Consider the following 19,052-nt stretch of genomic DNA (forward strand, 5'->3'; position numbering starts at 1 on the left):
AAAAGACTGATAAAGGCTTTATTTTACCTTTTTAATATGTGACGGTATATTGTATACCGCAGTCCATCATCCCAGAGAGTCCATCTCTTATGCAAGGCCTGGGTACTAGCGTCGAAGACATTCAGACTATTTATAGTTTCATTTTAAGCCCCCCTCCCCCTCCCCCTCCCCCCTTTGCTATATTTTCATCTTAGCTTGCTGGACCCTGCGGTTGTTGGAGTCTGAAGTTTATTCGGGCGTACTTTGTTTTCAAGATAGTTTTTATTCCAATTTTTTTTACAGTCCTGTCTTTTGCCTTACTTCTTATATGAGTTTGTCATACCACACTTAAATGTCTGTGGGGCAATCAAAACTTCCTCTTATAAAGACTCGGCGTTTATTTGATGAAGGGTTTTTTACTTCCGTTGAAGCGTTACCCACCCTCCCCCCCCCCCCCCAAACGTACTTTAAAAAATATAAAATAAAAACAAAAAGAAATCTCTCAGTCTCCCCAGGCCCCTCTCCCCCACTCTAAAAAAACAAAATAGAAAAAAAAATAAACAAACAAACAAAAGGAAAATTGAACAAAAAACTGAGATTTTTGTTCTGGCGTAGCGTAACGGTGCTCTCCCGTTTTCTACGAGCCCGCAGGATGGTTCGTTTAAATATATATTTTCTGTTTTATTCTTTTGTTTACTTCTTCCTCGCCTTGCAGTAAGGATCAGTTTGCCGTTTTATGAATTTCACCTGCTGCGGTATTGCGGTCTTTGCAAATTAACGCCGCTTGGCCTCTTGAAGCATTTATCCCTTTTAACCGTGGCTTATCAAAATACATGCACATAAGTAATCAGCCCACAAATGAGATATACCCACCAAAAAGCCAAATTGACAACCACAAGAACAGCCGACCATCCATTAGTAACAGATCGAGTCAACGAACTCCCTCCAAATAACATTGTCGATATCTGGAACCGACCCACGCCGGAACTAGCCAGTTTAACATGAATGTTTCCCGATATAACAGGTAACTGGTGCCCGTTTTCCTGGGAAAACCCTGTCACGAGGACAGACCGAGGTAGATCACAAGACTGTAGATTCGGACCTCGCCCGTAAATTCTTCAACCGTAAAATCATGCGCGAAATGAGTAAAAATATACACCATATACTAAATACTATTTTTATGGCACTTAAGTTTTATATCACTTACCAAGTTTAATACTAAACGGGATTCTAAAAGAAAGTTAGAAAATCCGGTTAGTGCGACCCGGAAAAGGGACCGGAAGCCGGGTTCAAATAATGTAGGTCATTTTTCGTAGTAGCTTATATACCCTGAAAAACAAAAGATACTCAGAAGGCGTGGTTGCTAAACGCTCCGTTCAGAGTTTCAACTTGCAAAGAGGTACAATTTAGCTGTTGAAAGGCTATGACTGTATGTGACGAGAAAATTTAAATGTTAAAGGATAATTCTCGCAAGCTATGCATCCCTCTTTAGCGCCTCATCTTCATGGCGACTGCCTAGAAATTATACAGCAATTGTATCGCTGTCACGAACAGGTTAGTAATTAACGTGTTGTGTTGTAAACACGTGCGTGCCTTCTTGGCCATGTCCTTGTGCTGTATACAATTTTTTTTTCGCCTTTCTTTACAGCATCCCGTTGGGAAATTCCTAGGCGACGTCAAAAGAGCATTGAATAGGTGTTTAAAAGAGGAGGTATATATTAAAGTCTTTTTTATGTGATATCCATTTCACTTCATTAGTTGAGGGGAGATGTGTTATGTAATTCTAACTTTGAGTGCGAGGACGAAATTCTCTGGTTTTGCCATTTGGTAATATTTGAAGTAGAATTTTTAGAAAAAGAGGTTTTAAAATTTTGATTATGAACATTATCAGGGGAGTGAATGATAAATCAGTCAATAAATATGTTTATAAAAATTAATAATGATGAATAAATTGAGTTGTTGTTCATCCAGCTCAGTCCTGACTGAATTGAGTAACAAACTGTGACATAACAGAAATGAGTATATTTGTGAAATTATGGGGTTTGTTGTCATCCTCTAAATGCTTCTGTACCAAAAATCAGTGTGTTTGCACCAATTGACGGTGAGATACTAGCATCCTTATGTTCTGACAACTGCACGCAAATCCTTCAAAAGCCAGTTTTAGAGGATTTGTATGGAGTCATAAGTAACTATCTCTGTGCAGGTATTAGGTATAAGCAACAGGTCTGAGAGTAAAACCTCACCAAATTCATACATATAAAAGTACAGGGAGAGTGGCAGTATACTGGCCCAACTACCAATCACGTGTACCATCTCTGATCACAATAATTATTGACTCCTTAGTTAGCCCGGGTAGTAACCATTTCCACGCAAGTTATTGCACGTGTGCAAGAGTTTTCACATAACTCGAGTGGATGAGTAATAACTACGGCCGAAATGGTTGCTACACGGGCTACTTGCCAATTCTGATCCACACTTTATTGCAATAATATTTATTTAATATTGTTTGTTTTATACCTGACTATATCCCCTGGGATGACAGGCAAGGCTGCATGTAATAATTATGATACTAAGAACATGATGTCTCCAAAGGAGACAAGGTCTTACTCATGCAACAGTTTTTCTTTTATAAATATTGTTCCCTTTTTTATTACAGGATTTAAGAAAAAGAAGGAGAAACCAATAGGATGCAAAAAGAAGGAGAAAGACATTACAAGATTTGTGTTTAGAAAAACAGGAATAAGCACTAGGATTTATCAACAGAGTCAAACATCAGAGATGCCTCATTCATTTACAATTCCAGTAAGATAAAGAGATGTTGGCATTCAGATGATAACCCATTTACAAATTACCTTCTGAAGCATTAGTCTTTCTAGATGACATGTGTGATTGTCAAAGTACTCTCTTTGACATTTTTATGACAATTTTTGTCAACAGTACAAATAACACCAGAACATTCTGAGTACCTTTAAAGTCATGCCAAGGGGATTACTATCAGACTGCTGGAATATTAGCATGTTTTGCACTGCTAAAATGGGTAAAATGAGGAGCATTGTCATGAATCATACTTACCCGTAACTAGTACGAGTCACAATTAAAAATGAACAATTTTTGTCACTAGAAATTGGATTTCTTTTTGTGATTACTTAGTATGAAAATGGTAACTAATATGAAAGTCTGAAATATTACATTTACAGTATTACCATTGTTAATACTGCACTTAAAATTTGAAGCATGTCATCTTTATAGTCTGTTAATTTCAACAGATCTACTTATACCGATACGTGCTCAGAAGAAAGCCCATTCCAATAATTTTGAGTAACAAAAATTATTGTTGGTCAGCAACAAATACCAAAAATATTTGGTAAAAAGCTAGTTTTATCAGACCCTAGTAATGCTAGTTGTTGGATGTTCAGCAATGTTCTTGCACTGTTGAGTCAATTCCTGGGGTAGTAATATTACATTCCGCTGAAATAATATCACAACATTTTTGCCTGATATTTCTTGCAAACAACAGCAACTGTAATCTTTAATCATAGTGATCCCTAAAGTTCTGAAACTACAAAATTCGGGGAGCATAGCATGTTTCTTTCGTGAATAGCTTACGTCACCAGCAGGGGTCATCTGGCACTGCTGGAACACAGCTCTGTTGTTGTGTGAAGGACTTGGCTTAATATGATTGACAGTTATCTTGCAGTCTAGCGATCTTCACCGCAAAAAATAAACATAAATTGAATGTTATTGATCCTTAATTCTTAATGATGTGGCAGTCCATTGATGCAAAATTGATTTTGACAAAGAAAAAGAACAACTTGGAATACACTTCAATATGTTGATTGACACTGAGTAACTTCTTTGGGGTTTAATCTACGGAAAATGTTATTGTAGTCTCTACGATAACTGAGGAGCCAAAGAAAGGTAATCAGTTTACTACAACAAGCGGAAATTAACTGAATTCACTTTGCAAACTTATACCCAGAGTTCTTTAATTTGTTAACATGTTCCTAGCAATCATTTCAACATGTCAACTTTAACCAATTAAAAATTCTTCCACAATGAAGGGCTGGCAAAACATTAGTTGGGCTTTTGTGTTTTTTTCTTTACAAGTAGCCCAAAGCAAAGTTTCGTGGCTTGTTAAGAAAAATAACAGACTGAATACAGTTTGCGCTAGCTTCTTGGAGCCCCACCAGAGGCTAGTAAACTGAGTTAATTAATTTCTTGCAGTTTGGGCAAGCTGATTTGATTTTCTTTTGTGTGTCTCACCTTGTACAAATATAGTACAGCAATGGGGAGACATGTAAACTCTGTCAGTCTGAATCGTAGTATTGAGGCAGCCTATAAACTCAGCATTTATACTCAGGGTTCTTGCATCCTGCCATGTTGTGTCTCTTTCAAAGGTTTTTTGTTGTTTTTTGTCCATTACGCTTGCAATACTATTACATTTTCCTTTCTTAATGCTTATGAATAGAACATGGAGATACTTCTGGGTTTCGAAATGGAGAAAACTGGGGAAAACCTGGAATACTGAGCAAAAAATTTCACCCAAATACTGGGTCACAACTTAATATGGGATACTGATAATGAGATCTATTGGGTGTCCCCACCTCTCCTCCCCCTTCCCCCTCCTCTTTACTGGGATAAGTAACATGAGCGTTTTAAAGAATATTCATTTTTAGTATACACTGTACCACGGTAATTTGAAATTTGATCGGATATTTGAATGACTCACAGTCAATCAGTTGATGCCAAACGTGTTGGAACTAACTGCGTTGTCCTTATCAGCAGAAAAGAATAATTTCTTTTACCATGAATAAGTTCGTTAAAGGATTCTTGTCTTTGCTGGTAAATGGAGCGAGTTTTACTCTGCAAATGGTAGAGCTACCAGGGATTAGCGCCGATAAAAGTGGTGCGTGCTGTAACATTTTTATTCATTTACAATGATTGATTTTGAAGTGCTGGGACGATGAAGTGTTTGAAGTTTGTTTTTGTTTATTGGGAAATTTTTTTTTTCGGATTAGAAAAAAAAACACAATTTACAAACATTTATTTCTTGTTTTCACTACTGTTAGTATTTTTGTTCACTTATAAACCTGTCGACTTGAAAAATGGTCATCTTATTTTGGTTTAGACTCCCGTTGTTATTCTATATTAATTATCAAAAAGTCCACTCGAGGAAGTGACAGCTTTTTAAAAAACATTGCGTGATTTTTTTTACCTAATAAGTGACAGGACAAAGAAATGAATCGAAAACTTCATTCATGTTCGGTGCAGAATAGATTTTTCTAACTTCTTTGAAACAAAATAAGGTCCGTTTGCAAAAGTAATTATACCTTTGTAAGATTTGCCCAGCTTTTTTGGGTGTTTTTTCTGTCCTGAAACAGCAGTGAAAAGAATAGAACCGTTATGAGTGAAACTCGAGAACTCAGTATGTAAGTTGATTCATGGAGTTAAGTGCTACGTCTTCTCTTTGGAGCACATAATAGACTGACACCTTGATGTAGCCACAATAGTTCTGTATTTGTTTTTTAAGTCAACAGTTACTTCAACTCAGGCGACAAACTAAAATAATCAATCTAGTCCCTCTAGCTCTTTTGGCCACAAAAATACCAAAATAGAGCTTGTCAAAAGCAGATCGAGTTTTAAGGCAAAATTTCGCTTTTGCTCTTTTTTGCGCGTAGGTCTGTACTGAATTGGTGGTAGGTCCAGGCGCTCATATCTATTCAGGAAGGGTTGTTCGGACATCGGACAATTGCATTCATTGGCCAAACAGCCAGGTCCTTCCCTTGTACGCGGATCAAAGAACATCAGTCCCCTGATAATCTGCCTTTTTCGAGCATTGCCAGACCACAGGTCACAACATCAACCCATCCGATGTAAAAGTTCTATCTGACGAAAAAAACACCATCAAGAGCAGAGGCCATTGCTATTAATCAAGGAAAACCCCCCTGAAAATGGATGAGGGACTGGACCTACCAGCAATTTAAAGTCCTCTCAACGCTGATGAAGTCCGAGTGATTCGGACGAAATATTCGTTTCGTACCTTATTTTTTCGGTCTGAGTTTTGGAATTTCTGCACTAATTAATAATAATAATAATAATAATAATAATAATAATAATAATAATAATAATAATAATAATAATAATAATAATAATAATAATAATAATAAAAGAAGAAAAGGGCAATTTAAGAACCTACTAATTTTCGCTGAAATGCCTAAAAACGATGGTACTTACATTTAAACAATGATACAATTGCAATAATTGTAATTTGGATCTCTTGTTAAGAACAAGTATTTGCCTAAACTAAATATTGTAAAATTTTGCGTGATTTTGCAAAAAATGCAATATTCTGCAAGCGCCTCGGCGCTCGTACACATCGGCCATTCTCGTCACTACCCCATCGGTTGGCTTACGAGGACCATTAAAAAAAACCGACGGGCCCTGAGGACGAGAATGTACACATACGAACAGAGCTGCGCGCGCGTATTGAACTCACTGGAGCCCCTTTCGCTCATATTTTCCACAGGCGCAGTCAACGCAACACCCACCTCTCCACCCACCAAAACACCGCAAATTCGCCAAACCACAGACGGTGATGATGATTTTGTAGATGGAATCATCGGTGGAGCCATCGTTCTTGGAATGATTTTGATGATTTACGCATGTCACTCATGCTACATCCGCTTCTGCCGTAACCGACAGGATAACGCAGGCGCAATTCTTAACTTGCCAAATATTATGCAGTCACTGTCCCAGTTTCCCATCGGTCCTCCGTTTCTTCACAAAGATGATGGTATTACTTTAGTAAACCAAGACTGAACCACATTATTTTCAGTCAGAGGAGAAAGTATTTTTTGCGACCACTGGTTGGCTTGGCCTCTAATGTCAAACGTTCGAGGTGTTTGTTTTTTTCTGTTTTTTTTTTCTGTTTTATTGACTGGGATTTCATTTACCGGTGATTAGAAACATGTGTGTACAAAATACACTTCGTTAACGTAACAACCTGCTTATTGTTCTCAAAATATTGAGCTTCTTTCCGTTAAACATGCTGTGGACTCGAGAAAAATTATGCATAACTATAGAAATAAAACCATCACAATTTAAGGTGGCCCGTTCCTATTTATATGCGTGTTGGTTATGTTTTTGATTCGCGTTTTTCAGAATAAAAGATTCAACCGATTTCTACGATTTTTTGCATCCTTAATAATGATGGAACTTTAAGAAAATGTTATTTATTTTCTTATAGGTATAAAAACTTTTGAGGTATCGGCATATGTTTAAAACCTCATTTTTACGAAAAATGAAAATAACTTCGAAATCCCACGACAGATTTTTCCCTAACTTCAGCAAATAAGCCTCAGAGCTCTCTAGTTTTATGTCTGCAAGTTTGAAGGCAATCGTGACCGTAGAAATCGCTCCACAAAAGGTTGAGTAAATTTAATGCTAAAATGATAGGCTAACACATTTGTGAACGTAAACGCACAAATAGCGAAAGAGAGCTGACAAACTATCTCTTAACTGAAACGTTGTTCTTACCCAAAGCATTGTTGGAAGAAAATGAGTAATCGGGCAACTACGGTGAACACAGTTAGCGCTTTAATACAACCAACTTTCTGCTACATGCGCGTTGAAATTAAATATATTCTATTTATTCAACTTACTCTGCATTTGTCCGTTCATTTTCGACAAAAATATTAAGAAAACAAAACACAGCATCTGCAGAAACCGCTTGGCCGTTTTAGCTTCAAAGGTTCTCGTTCTGAGACGAAATAAGCCCGTTAGTTCGAGAACACCTCACCATCCAATTTTCAACTGCAATGACAACCCTCTCGCTCGATGATATATTCAAGGTCTCTGACTTTCCTATCACATGCTCACGAGCAGTATGCCACTTGGGGATAATAGTTATTATTCACATATGGAAATCTATTTACTGTCATAATTATATCATATCATAGTGGCATACTGCTCGTGAGCATGTGATAGGAAAGTCAGAGATCTTGAACTTTGTTTTCATGGTTGCAGACAAGCAGATTGATCTGATAATCATTAATCTGTCAACGTCAGTTTGGCAGATGGAAATAAGTTTTGAACGATATGTAAAGGGTGCAGTGGGTGGTACAGCGTGCTCCAGAAGAGCTTTGCGCGCGAGACTGCACTGGTGTTGAAGGAAAGAAGACCAAAGAATTCTACTTTTGTAGATTTCTTACTATTACAAAGCTTGATAAACTTTTTCAGTAATTTCAGGGAACGCTGGAAGTACTCCTTACAATACATTTTCTTAGCACTTCGCAGAGACGATGAGAGTGACAAATCAAGGTTTTACGAGGAGTTTTCACTTGAAAGCCGCTAAACTTAATAAATACTATATACAATAATAAATACACAAGAAATCCACACCTGGGAAAAAATGAGAATTTATACATATTTTACATTTTTTGGAATTTGTACACTAAAATATTCTTGCTTATGAAACTTACGTTGGATTCATCCAAACGACTGTGTTGAGTTTGCTGCCAAATTGTACTGAAGAATTACAGATTTTTCGGCAAAAAGTGGTAAAAACATATTTCAAAAATAACTGCAGCACAAATTAAGCTTAAAATGGTATACAATTTCACACGATAAGAAATTTGAACTTCCTCTCTGCATACCAGACGGTGGCGAACTTAGTATTCCTCGCGGAAAAAGAAAGCGGAAACTACTGGCGGGTGTATGACGGAAGACAACGAATCACCTGGACTTGTACTTTGTGGCTGCGGTGCCTGCAGTGGGGCTTACGTGCGGTTTCCATGCGGGCAGGAATATCCGGGGATTACTGACGGATGCGTGACTGAAGACGTAACAGGATCAGTTATAAACGAATCACCTGGACTTGCACTTTGCCGTTGCGGCGCCTGCAGCGGGGCTCTCATGCGGTTTCCGTACGGGTAAGAATATCCGGGGATTACTGGCGTCTGCGTGACTGAAGATGTATTAGGACCACAAAAGTGCAGATCACCTGGACTTAAACCTTGTGGCTGCGGTGCCTGCAGTGCTGCTCTCATGTGGTTTCCGTACATGTAGGAATATCCGGGGATTAATGGCGGGTGCGTGACTGAAGACGTAACAGGACCACTAAGATGCGGATCACCTGGACTTGCACTTTGCAGCTCTGGTGCCTGCAGTGGGGCTCTCATGCGGTTTCCGTACGGGTATGAATATCTGGGGATCACTGGCGGGTGCGTGACTGAAGACGTAACAGGACCACTAATATACGAATCACCTGGACTTGTACTTGGCGGCTGCGCCTGCAGTGGGGCTCTCATGCGGTTTCCGGGGATCACTGGCATGTGTGTCACTGAAGAAGTAACAGGATTACTAAATTGAAGATAAGGATAACTTGGGCTTGCACCTTGCGGATGAAATCCATACTGCGGGGATCTCAGCGTTTCATGAGGGAGGGGACTTTCCAAATTAACTGTCGAGAGGGTATGGGTTGATACGCCAGGACCAATGAAATATGGATCATCTGACATCGTGATTTGCGGTTGCACTCCATGAAGACGCACTCCTTGCATTCCATGTGGGGGAAGAAATCCCAGGATTTCTTGCGCGAAAGTAACTGCGGGACCTTCGGGATTCAAATCACCCGGCATTGTATTTTGGGCTGAACTCTCTGTTGTGGTGGATCCTGCATTCCACGCAAGGGAAGATATCCAGAGTGAACTGGAGGGAGAGCAACTGTAGAAATGCCAGAACTGCGGGGATACGGGTACCCTGGAAATGTACTTCGCGGTTGCCATGCCTGCAATGGTGATTCCAACACTCTGTAACGGTGAGGATGTTTACTGAAGGGTGCCAGGCTGTGGCTGGAGAAATGGGACGCAGGAATGGGAGCTCCTAGAGACAAAAAAAAATAAAAATTAAGATCCCACAGGTTTACATAAAGGTGCAGTGTAAACGCGACAGGTGTCACACTCATGGTCTCCAAGCAGATTTCTCCTTTTCTAGCATTGTACGCCTTCTTAGATTATTTAACAATATTAGTAATTAAAGCAACGGCCACTTGAATTGAGCATACACAAGAAAATGTCCAGTTTGGAGATATTAGAAGACAGACTTGTAGAAGAAAAGTGCCTTCAGCCCCAGTGGTTCAAAAGGTAAATAGTGCTATTCACTTGGTATCTCACTATCTAATGCATAAAGGTGTCGGTTTCTCAAATACTTATCCTCTGGTTAGTGATTTTTCTGGTGGATAGCGCTATCCAACTATTAAAAAAGAACCGGGCCTGTATCTGTGTATAGACCTATTCGGCTAACGCAATGTTGTACCCAATTCAGATCTCTCGGGGTTAAGATTCTTTGTGCACTGTATTTGCATTATAAGGTGGCATTCACATTTAAATGATATGGAAATTCCTGAAACAAAACGTTTTATTCCCAAGTGGTTTGAATTGGGTACAACATTGAGTTAGCCGAATTGGTCTATTGTAGTAAGCACGACAGGACCGTTTAATACAAGTTGCAACACTACGTAAAGTCCTGTACATTCTCTTATTGGTGCTCAAGTCAGTCACGGCGTTACTAGCCTTTTAAATTGCAGAATTTTGTTTTAGTTGCACCATGGATGGAAACCTTACCAGCAGAATGGAGAGGTACTGGAACTGGTCTCGCTGTTCTAGGATCGTGTGACGGCACGTCCTGAGTACTGGGGAGAGTGTCCCTCTAAACAATTGACCAAAGGAAGAATAATCAATATCGGTAAGGAACCAAAGTAAACGTGTGATCTCCTGCTAACAATCATTTGACTGTTTTAAGATCACTCAACTAAGTGTATGATCTGGGAAATAATCAGCTGACTCTTTGGATATACTGAGCATGACCCTTTCTGTCTAAAGTTAACTCTCTCTGAGATGGATACCAACTCCAATTGTCCGTCTCAGAGTGGTGTCCCTGTCTTACTAGTATATAGAGTTTAGTTACAGTAGAATGATTGGAAAACTGCAGAGAACAGACCATCACCCGGTGTCCGCCTTACCGGTAGAGTTTTTAGCCTAATAGAGAGGTTAGTTACAAGGTTGTACGTCGAGTTCTAACATCTTTATAGTCCAGCGAATTTCAATAACTATTAACAAAATTGATTACTGAGAAGCCGCCTGCCCCATGAAATCTCTCTCGACAAATATAAATCCTAGCCAATGTTTAATAACAATTTCGAGAATACAATCTTAACAGACAAACAACCCATCTCGGGTTCGTACTGTGTGACTGTAGACAGGCCAGAACCTCTGAAAAGATAGGAATCGTTACCCATGGATCCTGCAGGTGTAAAGATGGTGGACAGGGCACTGTGGTGGTAGGTGTAGATATCAGGGGAGGGGTAATGCTGTGGATACTGAACGTTATGAAGGGGGTTACCATTGAAGGGTGCAGCAGCTGTCAGACCGTGACTGGATCCATGCGCTGTAAGAATGGACGGCAGTGCTAACACTGGATCAGCTAAAAGAAGAAATACGGATCCCACGTCACATGATGGTATAAAGGAAACCATCGATTTCAGACTGATAGACTTCTGGGCCCAGTTGTTCGAAGGCCGATTAGAGCTTAACCCGGGGTTAAAATTAACCCCGGTTTCTTTTTCTTGTTTTCAAAAGCATTTTCTCGGATGATTTTCTCTGTTATTTTTACTTCCAATAATCAGCTTGTAGACAAAAAGAATTAAAACCGAAATGCTTTTTAAGCTTTCAAATCTGAATTCAAATCTCGCACTAACCCTGGGTCAACTTAACCCAGTTTCGAACAACTCGGCCCTGGAACATTTATTCTTCCTTAATGTTATGCCCCCTCGTTTTACGAAGTAAGTTTAAATAATAAGTGCAAACAACGCCCACTTTAGGTAACACCAGAAAATGTCTACATCGGAACAAGATCTTTTCCTTTTAAACTTCCTCAGTGACTGTTTTAACTAATAACATGCTTTTCGTTTCTGTATATGTACCAGTAGTATGGCCTGGTCCGTCTAATATTCATACCGGATAGTACTACGTAGAGTACCTTTTTGGTCTATAAACAGACTAATGAATAAACATAATCGTGTAAGTCCGATTTCTTTCGCCTAAATTACGGACGGGATGTGACAACAGCAACTTGTTGCACGTCTAAACCGCAATAATTTAAAAAGAAGGAAATCTCACAAAGAAAACTGACGTTTGACTGCAACGAACTTATGTACAACTTTTTATTAGTGCTCAAGGAGTTAATCGCCAATAGGTTTTGTTACATCTGTAATTGGGAAGGCAGGGAACTGAGGGGGGAGGGGCTAGGAGACAAGAAACCTTACCAGTAGGATCAGGAGGCGCTGGAAATGTTCCCACGGTGTCTTGAATGTCAGCGAAGAATGGTGAGTCGTGAATACTGAGGCGAGTCTCTGCCGAAATCTGTGCGAGTGGTAAAGGAAAACAAGAGTTGATGAGCCTGGTAGTGGAGAGTGGCACTTGCCACTCTCTAAACGCCTAGCACAGGCTAACAGTTGATGAGCCAATAGGATGATTGAGTAAAACGAACCACTTCTGTTCGTAATGAAAACAAGACTATACAACGACAGAACCTCAGTCTACTGTTGACTGGTTTGATCCAAGCCTCAAGCTCCATATTTGCTTAAAATATATGCCGGCGTAGAAAACATCTCAAAGATCCACATTTTCTCCCGGCTTGTATAAACTCCACGTACGAAAATCAGCAAGTTTTTTCAAAATGCACGATTAAATCGACTTCCCGAACAGGCAGGTCCATTCAGACCGGATCAACTCGGATCGACTCGGACCAACTCCGATCGAATAATAATAAAAAAAAATTGGACTCGGATCAACTTGGAGCAATCAAAAAAATTAAATTAAATAAGCAAAACTGAAAGTTTAACCCATTCGGAGGGTAAAAAAGGCCAGATCATCCTTTTTCTCTCCGTGGCTTTCAGGTGCCATTTTGTTTTACTAGTGCCAGTGTCTCTCGGATCATGTTATAAACTCGTGGTTGTGGTTGCGTTATACGACGCGCTCTGCTTCACAGATATGGATGACCTCGAGGAAGGTAAAATCTCGACCATCTTTCTCAATAAATTTGCTTCATTCTAAGAAAATGATAGTTTCAGTCGCCTAGAATATATATTTGCTTATTTTTTTATTTTATTGCAGCTTTTTGTCACAAAGCAAAGAAGTTGAGGTGAGCGTGATCTTAAGTTATGCGCATAATTTTTGATTAATAAGTGTACTGAATTATTTACGAGAAAAGCATCAAAAGCCTGGTCTGTTGATCGCATTTAGATAGTTACGAAGAGTGTTTGTTTGTTTGTTCCTGTTTTTTTTTTTTCTGCAGGACTTCTGAAACTTAATTTTAATGATACACTAGTGAGCAGAACACATACATTTCCAGTGAACATTTTCAACCTGGAAGGAGGAGAAACCATGCTTGCCCGGGACAAAGGAAATTTCCATGCTCCGGGCAAGAATCGAACTCGCGACCCTCCGGTTCAGTGGTTGGAACGTCCGATAAACATGTAGTATTCGGAGGGTCGTGAGTTCAATGCTCGCCCGGGGTACGAAAATTTTCGTTGTCCCGGGCGAGCATGATTTCTCCTCCTTCCAAGTTGAAAATGTTCACTGGAAGTGTATTTGTACTTTTTCTTTTTATAATCCGAGTTGGTTTTTTTTATGATCCGAGTTGATCCGAGTCCAATTTTATTTTATTTCCATTTTTTTATTCATCCGAGTTGGTCCGAGTCGATCCGAGTTGATCCGACCCGGACTGGCGGTCCGAGTTGATCCGGTCCGACTTTTGTACCTACCTCTTCCCGAACGGTAAAAAACGTATAATGAAGGAAACTTCAGGTCGTTTCCAAATACAGAGGTATTTCCGAAACGGATTGCAGTCCGTTGCAATATTGTTCGGACAGTAACTTCCACAACTAAAAGCCATCGTTGTAAGAGAACCGTCGGTTTCGGTATGACTTAGCTCACTTCTTAAATGAAGTGAGCTAAGAGCCTTAAGACCACAGAAATAACTTGTTATGGTTAGTAAGATTTATGTTCAAGGTGGGGGTGGGGGGGGGGGGAGACGAGGTCTGGGACCGAGAAACGATGTTCTCACAACTTGCTAAGCGGAAGCTAAGCTGAAACTACGAGGATATTACATAACACATTTCCTGTGCCCTCAGTTTCAGTTTTTAAGTGAACTCTCGAAAAGCTGAAGAAAAATCATACGTTTTTACACGCAATGTTTCTTTTTTCAGGTTTTTTCCCCAAGAAATACTATACTCTATTTTCTTTTGCCAAAGTTGGTGACCAACCTGTTGCTTTTGCGTCTGTGATTCATTTCATGAGTGAGAAAGGAGACTGGGGTACATCTTTTTCCAAAAGTCTTCTGATGGCCATTCATGTTAAGGCTGGGGGTTCCCGTCATTATACTACAACAAATCACAAAATAACACTAGCACCATTCAACTTTTAACGCAACGTTTAAAAGATCGAAAGTGTAGTCTAGATTTTAGAACCTTTCTTTAAGTGATAAGCAATTAAAGGGTAAAATTAACCCTAGGGGTTAACTACTATGAGATGGGGACTTGAATGCTCATCGGACAATTAGAAATTTACCCTTGACCCTTTAAGCCCCGATATCCAAATAAAAATTCTCCACACTAGTGTCCATACATTGCCTTATAGAATTAGTTGAGAGAACTTAATAAAAGATCAAAGTACTTCTCAGTTGTTCATCACTTTATTACTTCTCCTAACCTTTTCTTTTGATAATGTTTTGATATTGTTAAGAGAAAATTCATGCTGATCACTATTGGGACTTAAAGACCAAACTGAGTAAAGTTCAAGCTGATTCCACCCCGAAAAGAGGTCATGTCTACAACACATAGTCAAAGTAATACTATAGAAATTTCTGCTTGCGACAATGACGTTTTTCTTCTTTAATTTAGTTATATTTAGGACTAAACAAGATATCTTAGTCATTTTGCAATCGTTCCGAGGCCTTCTTCAGTTCAGTCTTAAAATCCGCATGCCCTAAACAGTAATTTCGTCCTGAATGGTCTTGCGAGTACTGCCGCGCTAAAAAGCTTTCTAGTGAGTGTCTCAAAATTAAGGTTGCTTTTCACTAGCAACAGAGTCGGAGTCGGAGTCGGAGTCGGAGTCGGAGTCGGAGTCGGAGTCGAAGTCGTAATCAAAAGCGTAGACCTTATGATCTAGTGAAAACAGCGTTCCGATTCCGCTTACGTTCCGCTTTTAATCTAGTGAAAACCAGATTGTCAGAGTCGGAAGCAGAAGCGGAAGAACCAAACAAATCACAAAGCGTGAGAACGTGCATCGGGTTTGGCTTATCCTTCTGCTTCTGCTTCCGTCTTCAACAATCTGGTTTTCACCAGATCATAAGCGGAACGTGAACGGAGTCGGAAGAAATGGAAACGTTCTAATATCTTCTGACTCCGATTCCAGCGCCCTTATGACTCCGTGTACGACTCCGATTTTTGATTTAATAGTGATTAGAAATTACTTACATACAGAATAAGCAAGGGCCTCAAAAAACTAAAGTTCTCTTGAAAAAATACGAAAAAGAGGGGCAAATGACAAAACCAACAAAAAATACTTCTGACTTCTTGGACGCACGTCAGTAAAGGTGCCCGCAGCTTAAAGACCACATTCTACTTTTCAACCCCTAAAATTTGCATGCAAGACTTTCAAAACAGCAAAATCAAACGATATACTCTAAAAATGTGCGAATTAATGAAGTCCTTGGAGCCCTTTCTTCTATTACTCTTGGTCTGATAAAATTCTCACAGATCAGTTTTTCCTTGGTGGGGGTTGGGAGGGGAGGCGCAGAAAAACTTGCGTCTGCTTCTGAAGAAACGCTTGCTGCGCTGCCAAACAAAAGGCGGGAAAATTCTTCCTCGTGGCTAGTTCTATAACCAATCAGCTGTCGCCACGTCACAAGCCTTCTCTCACGCCACTTTGAATGACAGTTTGTTGATTTCGTAGTTTGTTGTTATTGAGTTTGCTTCACAAAGAAGTCAGCATTTAACTTCGCAGGAAACCTTGTTATAGTCGTGAAATTCACGTTTCAAAGCGTATTTAGAAACATTCGCCAAAATCCTAGAAACGCCAGCGCGCGAGGTCGCGAGGAGTCACTCGAGCTGTATTCTATCCTTTGAACTGACTGGTTAACATCAAAACAAAAGGTTTTGCGTCACGGAAATCGTTTTGACCCGCTCGAGTTCGCAGACGTTACTTTTCGGGTGGAGAGAAGCGAGGACCGGAAATATGACTTTGTCCCCAGGCTAATAGCCGACAATAGCCGTACGCAATTGTAATGAGATCTCGTTGCACAAATGCGGTGCTGCCGCCTAAAATTCCCCTACCCAGAGTTCACCAGCACCTTATAACCTGGATGGCTATAATGAAATGCCTGAGTTTGATCCAAAATTATACGAGGACTTGCATTTAATAGCTCAATTCCGATATATGCCAAGTTCCAACAATAATAATAAATTTGTTTTTTTAATGAGGATTCCGTCCCCTATTTGCCTACGCCTGATTGATACAACATTTAATCACATAACCTGCACTCTTCTGCAGCCTACCCTACGAGCAAAGGGTATATTTTCGCGGTGTGAATAGCCTGCAAGCAAGCTCTCCCGAGGAGAACGGCGCCGGGAGAGTTTGCCCGTAGGCTACGTATGAACTGAGAGTTAGTACTAAGCCGTCTTGCAAGAGCCTCAGTTATTGATTGATGATGAGTCATCTGCAAAGAGTGAAATAGTGCTGCCATTATACTTGAAAATCACTGATATAGACCAGGAAAAGGCACCAGAATGCTCCCAGTACATAGCCTTTCTTCATGTTTTAAGAAGATTATTAAACCTACCATCTTAAAATTGCTATTCCTATGTGCTTTGTTTCTTTAGACTTTTCTTTCCTAAGAGACAGTTCATTTAACCGCAATTTCTCTAACAGAATATACAAATATTCTAGAATTCTGGACGGTAAAATGTTTGAAAGGAAAAACTTTTAGACGCTTTTTTTAACCGAACAATTTTCAGGTCGAATATCGTGTAGTTAAAGTACCTAAATGCATGCTATATTTAAATAAGAGTTATCGACCAGATATTACGATTACGGACTTGATGGACGAGTCCTAAGATATTTGACCTATGAACTAACAGTTAATCTTCATGATCCCCTCTTCATTTTGTGGTGATGTTTTCAGTTGCAGCTATAATCCTATAAGAGGAAAAAATGTAGTTGTATATATTTTAATACAAAAAATTCTGTAATTTGTTAAACAACTGGTTGCTAGGTTGGTGTTCTCTATCGTGTCTATGATCTTTTATAGCCCGAAGGAAAATTAAAAAAAGAACACGTTATCACTCGTAGGATTAATAGTTCTTGACAATTAGCGGTGTAATTATTTTCGTCAGAAAGAAGTCCGATAAACTAATAACCTGTGCAAGATAGCATCGCTTTTATTGTTTGAAACAAAGTAGTAATAGGTGATGTTTGGGCAAGCTACAAAGAAATTAATTTTCGCATGATTTCTCATGCATTGACACAACTGGATTTAGCCACAAAGGAAATTAACTTTCGCATAATTTGTCTTACTTTCAACTGGAATAAAAGGACTCACGCTTATTGAAGTAAGTCTGTTAAAAAGGCTAAGGAAGTCCCAGAAAATAGTTCCTGCTAACTAAAGGTACGTTATATCAGCTACCTTCTATTTTGAAAGTTGTTAGTTAGCATAACGTCTTTTTAAATACTGTTTGCATGACCGTCTTATCAACACCCAGTTTTTTTTATTACGTTTTTTTACTTGGGGGCAATTCTGGCCTGACCGAAGTAATTTCATCAAAATGTTCACAAAGCATTTTCCCAGAGACACTGATGAATGAGTAACTTTTCTACGGTCCTCTATAATGCTGGTCAATGAGGTGAAAATTTTACTTTATAGCGTCTGTTACAATCTTAAGCTGTGAGCATTCAAACGAAGCATATTAGGCGGTTCATTCAACTTAACAAGAGCAATCAGAGTTGAAACTCAATTTAAGGAAAGTTTCGTCCTTCAAATGAACGCTGTACTGTACTCCAGGGAATTCTGCAACCATTAATAATAGTGATGAATTAATATATTATTAATATCTAGTTTATTACTAGTCATTTTGATTAGTCACCCTTTTATCTTTCATTTGCATTGTTTAAGTTAACTTAATTGCAATTTATGTTGCTGGTTTTCAGTGTCACGCCATTCAAAATAGATCAAAATAAAAATCAAAACCATTCGACAGATAAAGTCCAGAATCTGGGAAATGAAAGGAGGTAAATATACAAAGACCCTCGGCAAGATTTGGGTGGAAGGAATAATTCGTATACGAGGTGTCCGAAGAAATGACTTACCCAAATTTATAGAGCTTTGTATGAAGACGCCATGCTGATGGTGCTCATCCGGATGAACACCAACATGGCGGACGGAAACCAAAAGAAACATCTGTTACGGAGTTTTGCTACAAAAGCGTGAATTTACTCCTGGAGGAACTCGTAAACATTAAAGTAATACTTTTTTCTAATACTTGAACTGTTTAGATAGCAAAATTCCCCGAAAAAAAGTCGCTTTTTTAACCTATTATGACAGCTCTTTCGGCCGTCATGTAAATGCTGCGTCACGCGAAAGCTTAGAAATTCAAGCGTACTCTATTAAAAAACCAAGAACCCTTTTGAAACGAAAATTTGTTTGAAAACTAGTTTCAGGGGCACCGAATGGATCTGTTCCTCGAAATATCTGTTCTTCAGGCACATTTTTGCTGGCTGGGAGATGTGAAAGAAATAATAGTCCTTGGAAGGAAAGTGTTGCTGGGAAAAAGATAATTCAGGGTGTCAGAGGGGAATTTGAAGTCTAGAATAGCTGCTACGGGTTACTTGTATGGGTTACTTACCACTCAAGATCTGAATTGTGCCCTATGAAACTGCCCAGTAAGTCAGGTTGCAGGTTGTAAGGTTGCTGGCTGGGAACTCTTCCATCAGTCTTGCTGGGAGTGAGGAACAAATAAT

The 19,052-nt window shown here is 39.4% G+C and overlaps 1 long non-coding RNA gene across 1 annotated transcript; it reads left to right on the top strand.

The window, feature by feature from the left end:
* Positions 1–1,366: 1,366 nt before the first annotated feature.
* LOC140929368 (uncharacterized) lies at positions 1,367–3,426 on the top strand. The gene is made up of 3 exons (XR_012164720.1): positions 1,367–1,533; positions 1,628–1,690; positions 2,636–3,426. It is a non-coding gene; the product is annotated as an uncharacterized lncRNA (long non-coding RNA).
* Positions 3,427–19,052: the final 15,626 nt, after the last annotated feature.

The sequence above is a fragment of the Porites lutea genome, chromosome 3 (assembly GCF_958299795.1).
Source record: "Porites lutea chromosome 3, jaPorLute2.1, whole genome shotgun sequence".
Lineage (NCBI taxonomy): Eukaryota > Metazoa > Cnidaria > Anthozoa > Scleractinia > Poritidae > Porites > Porites lutea.